The 12,500-nt window shown below is 45.8% G+C and overlaps 1 protein-coding gene across 1 annotated transcript in view; it reads left to right on the plus strand.

Annotated features, from left to right (window-relative positions):
- Positions 1-12,104: 12,104 nt before the first annotated feature.
- LOC114442134 (matrin-3-like) overlaps positions 12,105-12,500 on the plus strand; it is a 7,576-nt gene continuing 7,180 nt past the window's right edge. The window contains exon 1 of the mRNA XM_028415428.1: positions 12,105-12,178. The gene's annotated coding sequence lies outside the window, so the exon portion shown is untranslated. The remainder of the gene's footprint in view (positions 12,179-12,500) is intronic.

Below are 12,500 nucleotides of genomic sequence, written 5' to 3' on the forward strand. Positions count from 1 at the left end.
GTGTGTGTGTGTGTGTGTGTGTGTGTGTGTGTGTGTGTGTGTGTGTGTGTCAGCAGAAACAGGCTGCAGCTTCTCCTCTTTTTATTTATCGGGTGGCAGTGAGTCGCTGCTGCTTATTTACAGCAGATTGTTTCTCCAGATGTTTTACAGGGAGAGAAATCCCCAAACACACACACACACACACACACACACACACACACACACACACACACACAGTGTCCAGATGGAAGTCATTCTTTATAAGACTCTATAATCCCTGCTCTCAGTGAGAGGAACCAGAGGAAGGTGAAGTGAAGCGTCCTCCTCCTCCTCCTCACGTCACTGAGGTTCTCCAGTTGTGTCGACAAAACCCAGAAATCATTTTCACATTAAACAGAAACATGAAATCTGTTTGTCCCTCTGTGATGTCATCTGATGGTGATCAGAAGCGATCTGTCAGCATGTGAGCCTGGTTCAGTTCAAACTGATGCAATGCTGAAGATGAAGGAGGACGCTGGTGCTAAGTGAAGCTAAGGAGCTAAATACATTATCATTATTTATCATGGACATGTGTTACAGACCAAATGACCGTCAGGGACTTTGAAGTTTTATTGAGGCTGAGATGTCCTCTTCTTCCCTGAAGTGATGGCAGCAGTAAAACATTTGGACTGTATGACACACACACGGTGTTCATGTCAGCCCTGCAGAACATGTGTGTTTTTGATTCACTGATCATCTTCATGTGTGTGTTTTAAAGCGGCAGAATCACCGGCTCGCTCGTACCATCCTTCCCTCTTGGGTTTTTCTTGGCGTGCTCTCCCATAATTCCTCTTGTCCACACCACAAAGCGCTGTCCCTCAGCAGCCTGCAGTCCATCAGAGACGAGCGCTCCGAGCCGCCGCCGCCATTATGGTGAGCGGCGGTTCCCTCGTGGGACGCGGCACTCTGAAAGCGCGGCGCCGCCTGTGTTGTCGCTGCTGATGCGTTTGCGTTCAGATCGACGTGCTGCACAAACAGCGAGTTGGCTGCTCAGGCTGGCAGACGCACACGTTGTTAATTATGTTTTCCATGCCAAGCATACAATCACCACGTAATTGGAGTTGGAGCAAAGGATTGTGGGAGTGAGGCGAATGATAATGACTGTGGGTCATCTCCATCATCATCTCCTCCTCCTCATCAGCAGAAAGAAGAGAAACACACAGTTTCAGACACACAACACTCACACAGGAAACATCCTCACTGATCTGGATTATATTCTGCTGTTTACAGAAGCTACAGCTCAGCTAACGCTGGCTAACAGCTCGGGCTGGAGACTCTAGCTAACTGTTACCACACTATTCAGTTATTAAGTAGAAGCTAACGTTAGCTCTAGCCTCCAGTTCAGGCTAAATGTGAGGGACTGTGTTGTAGAAGCTAATGCGCTGTGATACCTGTTAGCTTCAGTCCTGCGTGGATCTGTGACCCTGCAGCCTCCTGCAGGGTCCTGCAGCCTCCTGCAGCCTCCTGCAGGGTCCTGCAGGCTCCTGCAGCCTCCTGCAGGCTCCTGCAGACCTCCTGCAGGCTCCTGGCCTTCTCTGTGTCCGATCTTCAGCTCTTACAGAAACCTGGGTCTGTCCTGATCTCCAGGTGGGCCCTGAATGCAGCATCTTTCTCCCATCATCACCTCGGTGCAGCAGCTGCTCGGGAGTCACAGGGCTCCGGCGTCGGTGGCGGTTGTGGTGAGGTGGGCAGGGGGAGGAGCAGATGGTGGACGACCCCGCGGGGGAACCAGGCGGCCTCTTCGACTGCCACCTCCACCAAGAGGTGAGGGGGTTCCTGCGCGAAGCAACAGGGCCGAGGCCTCACCTCGACATCCATCAGGGCTCGGTGTTAATGAGCGGAGGAAGAGGAGGGAGGCTCTGGGTGGAGACGGGGGGAGCGAGGGGTGAGAGGTAGAGTGATGGTGTGCTAAATAAGAACCATGGGAGGCCGGGGAAGTGATGCAGCGAAAGACCAGAGGACAGTGAGGCGTCCGAAGTTTGAATACAGCAGCTGCTCCAAATGTGTCTCTGTTCCTCACCCTGAATCATTTCCGTTTGCAAAAAAGAAGAAGAGAAGCTGAAGAGTGCGGGCGCTCCTCTGGGCTCCACCTCGGGCTCCTGAAACTTTTATCTTTAAGCTGCATGGGATCAGACGTGGCTCTCCTCCGTCCCTCCAGGAGCTGCGCTCCATCATCCGCTCTCCCATCATGCCTCACCTGACAGAACATTACAGATGCATTATGGGATCTGAGGGAGGAGGGCGAGGGCACGCAGAGCATCATGAATGTTTGATAAAACATGAGACGGCCAAACGGAGGTCGCCAGGAGAGGAGGACATCAATTTTACATCAGAGCGCCACACGGACTCTTTGTCTCTTCTCTCTGTTTCTGGGGAAATTCAGGAAAGTTTGAACTGAAGTTCCTGCTCAGCTCTGAGCTCTGAACAGGAAGTTCCTGCACCTGGGTGGCGCTCAGATGGAGATGAAGACAGTTCCTCAGGCCTCTGCACTAACAGCAGCAGCCTGCCGGAGGCCCGGTCGGCCCGATGCTCGGCTGCTTCCACAGAGGTCGGGTTTGTTTGCTCTGGCGTCTCTGTCCTCTCAGGTCGGCGGCAGCTCGTCCCTCGGAGACGAGTCATATAATTACAGTGCGGATGGCTTCGCTGCCGGAGCGTCCTGAGGGAGGAGCGGCGGAGGCGGCGCCACCCTGCCGCACGTCACGCTGCAAACAGGATGAGGCTGTCCTCGTTTCACGGTGGCTCATGTTGGGTGAAAGAATTTATTCTGCATGGTGTTAACATGCAGTGTGTTCAGATATATAAGTATTCATGTTTATATGTGTTTATCGCTTAATAATGTGATTTTCATAAGTGTTTATGTGTTAGGAAATTTTATAGAAAATCAAAGTAATTTGCGGATACTGAATGTATTAATAAGTAATTTCATAGTATGTCATATAACGTTGTTTTCTGCAGTTCAGGCTGTGGCAGATGAGATCAGTTGTTCTTCTGCTCTCTGGAGAGAGCTCCGGTTGGTACGAGATGGTCATAAATTCAGACTAAGGACAGCAGCACCTTTGACCTGATAAAAGCCAGATTCTAAAGGAATGTGTTTTTTCTCCTGAGTACCCAGTTTTATGGTCACCCCCAGATTGGACTCACAACCTATGAGATTTAAGGAATTGGAGTTTTACCTTATTTGGCAGTAAACACTAATGGTCTAGTGCTGTATGAACCAGGGTCTGCAGGGGGGCGGTAGATGCCCCTGTGGGCCGGCAGGCAGGAACGCCCATGGGGTATATCAATGTGTGAATTCCATGTCCAGTTGTTGTTGCATTGTTCGTTGTTGCTGTGTGGTTGTTTGTTCTTGTTGGTTGTCCTGTTCTTGTGTTGTTCTGTTTGGTTCTGTGTGTGCAACAACCCAGAGCTCTGCGACTCAGAATTTGCCTCATTGTTTAATAAATTATAATTTTGAGACCAGAATTTATCCGCTCCTTCCTTACAAACTAATTCAGGGGGTGATCAGAAGGAAACAAGGGGATTTTCACCCCGACAATTTGGCGCCCGAACAGGGACTCGAAGGAGTGTGGGTCAAATGACATCTTGCCTGACGGAGTGACTACTGGCTGGCCAATAATAACAAGGTAAGCAGATACCTGTTTAATCAAAATTCTGCACATTGGACAATCTAAATTAAGTAGTCACTGGGATGGGTACGGTGTTTTAGAGTTCAAATTGTAAGAGGCAGATTGTAAGTCTTAATAAGTGAAGTAAAATGAGATGAAGTAAAAGAAAATGAGATGAAGTAAAGAAAATGAGATGAAGTAAAAGAGAAAATGAGATGAAGTAAAAGAGAAAATGAGATGAAGTAAAAGAGAAAAAGGAAAAGTGACACTGAGAGAGATATTAACCAATTAAAAATAAAAAGAATAAAAAAGGGTTAATACAATAACGTGAATGAGCGTTATGTCATTGGGAGTGGCATCCCCCGCTATATTTGGACGCAAATATAGATAAAGCTCGGTTGAAAGCCCGTGGGATTTGATGACCCCTGAAACGACAGTGATGACCGCCTAAAGCTTAAAAAATAAAAAAAAAAGGGTCACACAGAGGAAAAGTGTCACAGTGATCACAAAATAATAAAGACAAAAAAAAGGATCACGAGAAAAGAGAAAAGAGAAGAAAATATATAGCCTATGGTTTAAGTTGTGTTTTATGTATTGAAAATTGTGTTTAATTGTTTTGACCTCGCGCCGTCGAGGAAAGGTGTTTACTCCGTGCCGTCGGAGAAGTGAGTGTGTGTGTGTAGGCCTAAGTGTGTGTGTTGCAGGTTGAATGAGTGTCTGTGTGTGTGAAAGTGTGTTTAAGTGAAGGTGTGTGACTCTGTTGCCAGAGTCACAGTGAGGGATAGAATAAGGCACATATAGAAGGTACATTTTTAACATACAGCAGGTACGCAAGAAGGATTTGGTGAGTGGTAATCATGTCTACGTGGAAGACAATTGATGAACAGATGAGTAAGATGTTGAGCCATTGCTGCGGACAGGCAGGACCAGAGGGACAACAGAAGGCTGCAGCTAAGATGGAAGCAGCAGTGTGTACAGCAATGACAGAGCAGGGAGTGAAAGGAGATGATAAAAAGCTGATAAAAAAGTGTGATTGCAACAGCGGAGAATAAAGTTAAACTAGAGAGAGAGAGAAAGGAGGAGATTATTAGATTATTAGTGTTAGGGACAGTTGAGTTGAAGGAGGCAGTGCAGGCTGATGAGAGACGTAAGATTCTATATCAGGCATATCTGTGCTGCATAGATGATGATTGTAAGGAGTCTGGTAGTACCACTGACATTAAACAGGAAGTAGAGAGCGAGGGAACTCAGGGGGCGGAGATACTGCCTCCCTATTCACCAGCCTCTGCTGTAGCTTCTGCTTCGCCTCAGACCCCACTTCCTGGGATGTACCCCATCATGACTGTCCCTGATGGGAGGGGGCGAGTAACAGACAGACAGACAGGAGTGAACTCTAGTCAACTTGGTGCCCAGCAGCACTGGTACAGACAGGCAACAGAGGAGGGGCTTCCCCTGTTGCTTCAGCAGGCCCTGAAAAATGACCCTGATTTACCAGGAATTGATTCTATTGCTTGGGAGAGACATGTTGTACACCATATGAATCTACACACTGACAACACTGACAAAGAGACCATGGAGATGAAAAGGCTGCAGACACAATTATTAAAGCTGCAGTTAGCTCAAGCTAGAAAGGAAGCAGCATATCAGAGGAAAATGAAGAAATACACCCCTGCATCACAGAGGGTGGTCCAGCCTCAGCCTGCTCCCCCACCTCAGCCACAGTCCCCAGTTGTGGGAAATCTTGATATGTATTTAACCCCACCTTGGGTCACCCGCCCCCACTATCAAGGTGGGTGGGGTCAATATCATAGAGGAGGTAACTGGAGGGGAAAAGAGGGTGGCCGTAGGGGAGGGGGGCATGGAAAGGGTGGATACAGCGGTTTGAGTGGAGGTGACTGCTTCTATTGTGGAAAACCTGGCCACTGGGAAAGAGACTGTCACTACAAGCAGCCCCGTCAGTGACCACAAGGGGCTCCCTGGTATCCTCCCCAGGGAAATGGCTGTCAAAGATCACACCGGCATCTCACATCGTTTCGTCGGTTGGCTTCTTTTGGGAAACCTTTGCCATTCACAGAACTTGTGAAACTGTGTTAGCAGCACCACAGACATTGTTTCATTCGCTCCAGCTCATCACCAGTGAATTTGATGGGCAGAGACTTGTTGATCAAAACTGGAACCTCCATTATGTGCTCCCCAGATGGATTAATGGTGACTTTTCTTACTGGACAGACTTTTTATGCTTCCAGAGTGTTGGAGTAGCTGGACAGTGGCTGATGAGAACCACTATGATACAGATGTCTTGTGAAGATATCTGCTGGACTCGTTTTTACCTGAGTCTCCTTAAGGGGGCGGTCTCCTCAGTCTATTCCAGCTGTGGAAACCCTGGATAATGTCTTTCTGACTCTATAGGCTGTCCACTGATCCCTGTAGGTTATTCTCTTCTATGACAGGTGTGAGGATCTCTTCTATCAGGAGAGGTTCTACCTCCTAATGAGAGGGACTACATTGGTCCATCACAGCAGATAAATTGTTTGTGACTGAGGAGGGAGTAGCTGCTGACGTATAGTTAACACCAGAACAGTTTTAAATGGCTCAAAATGGCACATAATAGTGTGCCACTTGTTTGCTTAGTAATTGTACCACACATAATATTATAGAATTAAGCTCCATGGTTAAGAAATGTAAAGCTATTTCTAATGAATAGGCACAGAGGATAGGTGTTTAGAATTCTTCATCCTTTAAAGCTTATTAGGTTGCCATTCATACAGTAGAGGCATAATAAGGCTCAGGAGATGTTAGCCACACTACCACATAACATCTGGTCTTCATCATTTACTGATGTAGGTTTTGTGCCTCCTGTACTCTTGTCTCTTTCATTGTCTCAACTTCTATAACGATCTGGTTCTCCTAGATCACTTAGTCCCATTTTATCTTGATGTTTCTGAAACAGGTGGAGCTGTGAATGGTGTTCTGTTTCAGAAAAAAGAGGGTGAGACAGGATTAATGTATTTGAGTTTTAAACCGGACAATAAACTGTTTGATTAACTATTACATTCCACAGCATGGATTCCCAGAATGGATCTCATTTTAAGAGTTTAGACTTGGAAAAGGTGGAGCAGACTTTAGGCCTAAAACAGAGGTATGGTGCAGTATATCAACCACAGTCACAGGGAAAAGTGGAAAGGATGAAACTACAACCTAAAACAAAAATTGGCTAAAATCTGTGCACAGACCAAATTTATATGGGTTCAAGTATTGTCTATTGTATTGATGTTCTGTTAATAACGCCATATAATGTACACCCTATGAGCTTCTTACAGGTCAACAGTTTCCTGGACCAGCTGGCCGGCTGAGACTGAAGAAGTATGCAGTATGGTATTAATATAAACCATAATATAATGAATTTAAAGCTTTGGTGTTAGTATTTGTATTAAAGGAGAAAGGAGAGATGGAGAGTCCAGAAGGAGCCACACACAGCTGAGTGGGTCCTCCTGAAGGTGATAAAGAGAAAGTGGTCGGAGCCACGGTGGACAGGTCCTTACCAGGTGGTGGAGCGCACCTCCCACGCGGTGCGGCTGAAAGGCAAAGGAGACACCTGGTATCACTGGAGCCAGTGCACCCCAGCTACAGAACCAGGGAGAACGCTGAGCGACATTAGAAGGAGCAGGAGGAGGATAAAATAAAAGGGGCAGAATAATCCCCTGAAACCAGGAGTGTGACCAGTAGGTAGTCTACCCTACTTGGTTGAAGAGGATGAGACGGTGAATACACATACATGAGCAATCATCGGGATCAGCGTGGGACTAAGAGTGATAGGCGAAGTTAAGCGCATCACTCCAACTAAGGGTGATAGGCGAAGTTAAGCGCATCACCCCACCAGGAGACGAACCACAGTCATCAGTAAGGTCAGCTGTCGAGAGGAAGGTCTAAAGTTTCAGGAGCAGAGGTTCTAGCTCCTGTGTCAAGAAAACTCCGGCTGACAAGATGGGACTGTGGGGTAACTGGAGGGTGTTGGGAGCTTGTGTTTTCATGTCAGTAGTTATTGTATCTTTGACTTTATTTTTGTGTGAACATAATTATTTTGTCAGTTTTCCAGGATCCAATGGTATATCAAATCCAGGGCCCAGCACACGCAGGGTGAGGAGAGCACCAGGGACAGGAGGAGATGCATGTGTGAGAAACGGGGGAGGTATAGAGTTAGACTACTATAAGGGTTCAGAGTTCTCTTTTATCTTTGATTTGTGCGCAGTAATCAACTGCGGGGGATATAATGTGTCGTGGAGACAGTATGGAGAAGTTTGTGGATTGGGGTGGTAGCACACAAATTGGGCACCTAAAAAAGCTAAAACCACCTCAGGCGGGCGGATCTTGTTCAGTGGGTATTTCCATATACAAAGAGATTGGAGCTGCACGCAGAATCCCATTATGTTATCAATTACTGGCCTGGACCACAACCCTTATGTTAAATCTTCCGGAGTGCCTGGCCAATGTTGGGACTCCTAACCCGACATTGTAGTCCATAAGCTCACCCCGTTCGATGTATTAGCGTTATCTACCGGTTATGAGGATGATAATATTTGGTTCAGATGGATGGTAAAACAGGTGAGGGAGCAAAACATGTCAGGTTGTGTTGCCTGTGCATCAGCGAGGCCCCACCTGTGCACTGAACCTGCCCCATTATATCCAGACGATGCATGGGGATTTGATTTCAGTACAGGACCGGATGTTTTTGGATATGTTATTGGCAGAGAAAGGAGGTGTATGTGCTATGTTTGATGAAATGTGTTGTACGTTCATTCCCAAAAACACTGCTCCCGACGGTAAGGTCACTAAAGCTTTAGAAGGTTTGAGAACTCTTTCCAGTATGTTGCATGAGCACTCAGGGATAGATAACCCCCTGGACGACTGGCTGATTAGGGTGCTGGGACCCTGGAAGGCGGTAGTATGGTATGTCACTAATCACTTCTTTTGCAGCATTTTTGGGTATTTTGACTACATGTGGTTGTTGTTGTTGTTATATTCCCTGTGTGCACTGTTTATGTAACAGGTTAATTGTGTCAGCAATTGAAAAGCACGATTCAGGTTTTCATCCTCCTTCATATCAGATGCCTCTGCTGGCAGCAGAGGTGCCCGTGCCAGGTGACGACGAGGAAGATTTGTTGTGAGCTCTTATAAGAGCTCAAAAGAGGGAATTGTTGGGTGAAAGAATTTATTCTGCATGGTGTTAACATGCAGTGTGTTCAGATATATAAGTATTCATGTTTATATGTGTTTATCGCTTAATAATGTGATTTTCATAAGTGTTTATGTGTTAGGAAATTTTATAGAAAATCAAAGTAATTTGCGGATACTGAATGTATTAATAAGTAATTTCATAGTATGTCATATAACGTTGTTTTCTGCAGTTCAGGCTGTGGCAGATGAGATCAGTTGTTCTTCTGCTCTCTGGAGAGAGCTCCGGTTGGTACGAGATGGTCATAAATTCAGACTAAGGACAGCAGCACCTTTGACCTGATAAAAGCCAGATTCTAAAGGAATGTGTTTTTCTCCTGAGTACCCAGTTTTATGGTCACCCCCAGATTGGACTCACAACCTATGAGATTTAAGGAATTGGAGTTTTACCTTATTTGGCAGTAAACACTAATGGTCTAGTTGCTGTATGAACCAGGGTCTGCAGGGGGGCGGTAGATGCCCCTGTGGGCCGGCAGGCAGGAACGCCCATGGGGTATATCAATGTGTGAATTCCATGTCCAGTTGTTGTTGCATTGTTCGTTGTTGCTGTGTGGTTGTTTGTTCTTGTTGGTTGTCCTGTTCTTGTGTTGTTCTTGTTTGGTTCTGTGTGTGCAACAACCCAGAGCTCTGCGACTCAGAATTTGCCTCATTGTTTAATAAATTATAATTTTGAGACCAGAATTTATCCGCTCCTTCCTTACAAACTAATTCAGGGGGTGATCAGAAGGAAACAAGGGGATTTTCACCCCGACACTCAGCGTGATGAAGACTTTGCTGTGATTAGTGATGAAGATCAGACGACAATAATCAGGCTGTTCGACACCAATCCTTCAAGAAGCGTGAAGGCCGTGACCTTTGACCTCCACATGACCCCTCAGAGCTGCCGCTCAGAGTTCAGTTAAAGATCAGGGATCCGGATCAGAGGAGGCCTGAGGCTCGGCCAGCCGTGCTGAGCAGCAGCTTCCGCCCGACGACAGGCGAGTCATCAGCGGCAGATTTACTGACCCCGAAGTTTTTACACTGCAACATAAAAACAGGCTACGGCCGTGTTTTATTTATCTGTTCCATCATAATTAACTGTTTAAATGACTGGAGAACGACTGGGTTAAATCCTCCCACAGGGAGCCATCATGGCTGCACACACACCGGGACCCAACCCGCGGCCTGCGGCCCCACAGGAGGTCACAGCTGACTGACACCACAGGCAGTAAGTGGAGGTCCTGACAGCTGACTGTGGACTGGACCCACTGCTCCAGTGAGCAGCAGGAAGCAGCCGCTGACCAGACTACACCGACTCGCCCCCGAGTGGTTCACAGTGGTATTACATGGCTAACAGCTTAGCATGTTAACCTGATGTCCGTGTTTTGAATGTTTAGAGCAACACCTTCCTGTGGTGACCCTCAGACTCTGAGCTCTGCACACGTCACTTCTCCGGACGTGTCTTTGCTGCCTGCTTGTTTTTATTTCAAGAAATAAACCAATTTGAATCCGTCGAAGTTCAACGCGTCCTGACAGAATCCAGGACTAGCAGCTCAAAGAGTCTTGAAGCCTGCTGGGCAGTGTGCGACGCTGTTGTCTTCCTCAGCAGATGTGTGTGGACTCTGCTGTTGTTGTGTTCTGTAACTTTTCCCATAAATGTTTTACTGTCATTTCTCTTAGCAGGTTTGTGTTGGAGCGTCGCTGCTCTTCCATTTTAATGACAAACAAACTGCAGCTCCGACTAAACACTGGATTTAAACATTCATGCAGATGTAGATCCAGAGGAGGGAAGTGGGGCAGAAAGCTGCAGTAAGTGCTCTGATGAACAAAACACACATGCATAATGCAGCAGCATCATTCATCTTCTGTGACGGACCACTTCATTAGTATTGTTATTAAAGGCAGGCCGCTCCGACTCAAACACTGTCCCTTTAAGAGCAGCTCAGAGCCCGGGCGGCTGCAGAACCCCAGGTTCTGCTCTCAGATGTGAGGCCCACTCGCTCAGCAGCAGCATCTTAATTATCCCCACAGGACACTCGCCTCCCATCAAAGACACTTTAATCAGTCGATGCGTCCGTCACACACTCAACTTATAACAACTTTCACTGCATCACAACAACAACACAAACAGGAGGATCACTGACGGCCGGTCCGGCAGAGCAGCTGTCGTGTTATCAATACACAGGTTTCACTGATCACACCACTAACGTCCCGGCAGCAGGGTGGAGTTCAACATGTGGTCTGTGGCGCCACCTGCTGTACAGATTCACCTTCAGCCCGAGTTCAGACAGAAAATAAGGTCATTGACATATTTACATAAAAACGTGACATTCATTTCTCCTGTTTTTTATTTATCTTCTGTTATTATGTTGTATTAGTTTAATTAATGTGTTTATTTATTTATTAGTTTATTTAATGTGTTTATTTATTTATTAGTTTATTTAATGTGTGCTGGTTTCATATAAATGGATTATTTTCCAGCCGCCTCGATTTAAACTCTTGGAAATGTTTTTGCATCGTTGATATTTTTGTGTCATATTTCATTGTACTGTAATTTATTTTATTTTGTCGTGTTTCGCTGTCTTTAGTGTCAGGAAAACGAATGCTGTAATATTATAACTTAAAGGTTCGTTGTCAGAGCTTTATGAGTCAGAGCCGCTGCTGGGGTTTGAAAAATAGTTGTGGCGCCATCTTCTGCTGAGAATGGCTGTATGAATATGACAGAATAAAAACAGCCTGAATAGAAGCTGAATGGCTGGATACAGCAGGCAGAAACTCTGAGAGGAGGCTGGAACGAACATGACACCCTGAGACATGCAGAGCAGAGAAGACGAGTCAATGTTTGAGTTCATAGTTTGAAGGATTAAATATCCACCTGTCCATCTTCTGAACTCTGAAGCACAGGGTCACAGGCTGGATGGATACAAACCAGTGAAATCATCTGCATCCTTATTTTTTACATTTATTTATTTTGAACATTTGTTTATTTTTATTATTTTAACATGTATTTATTTTTATTATTTTATTATTTTAACATATATTTAGTAGTATTAATTATATTATTTTCACATGTATTTATTTTTATTATTTTAACATGTATTTCTTATTATTTTTAAAATTAATGTTCTTTGGTTTAGTTGTGTTTAGGTGTAGTGAACCCTCCACGCCGGCAGTGGGAGCCCCTGTTTTGTTTGGAAACGTAGAAGAAGAACCCGGAAGGCGTCGGCCTCCGTTTGTTTGGGGGTTTCAGCTCGTCTGTCTGTTTCGGGGGCCGTTTTAAACATTTTCACTTTCAGCTCTCAGGAAACTCTCCGCTGCTCTGGAATCCTGAGCAGTTTTCTGAGGTAAGTTTGCTGCTCACTTTATCTTCACTGAGCTACATTTACCGCAGAAGTTTCTCTGCAGCTGCTAGCACAGAAAGCTAATGCTGTTAGCCTCATCGAACCGGTTTAACTGCGTGCTGTTAAAGAATAAACTTCACACTGAGGACTCGGACACAGACAGCCTGTCTGAGTCCGAGTCCTCAGGCTCACTGTGGGTTCCATTCAATAATCTGCAGCTTCGCAGGGATTTCTGTCCCTGGAAGCATGAACAACAATAAATAAGATGGCAAATAAACATGTAAATATATTAGGAGTCATTGTGTTATTAAGACATAAAGGACAC

Source organism: Parambassis ranga, chromosome 10, assembly GCF_900634625.1.
Source record: "Parambassis ranga chromosome 10, fParRan2.1, whole genome shotgun sequence".
NCBI lineage: Eukaryota > Metazoa > Chordata > Actinopteri > Ambassidae > Parambassis > Parambassis ranga.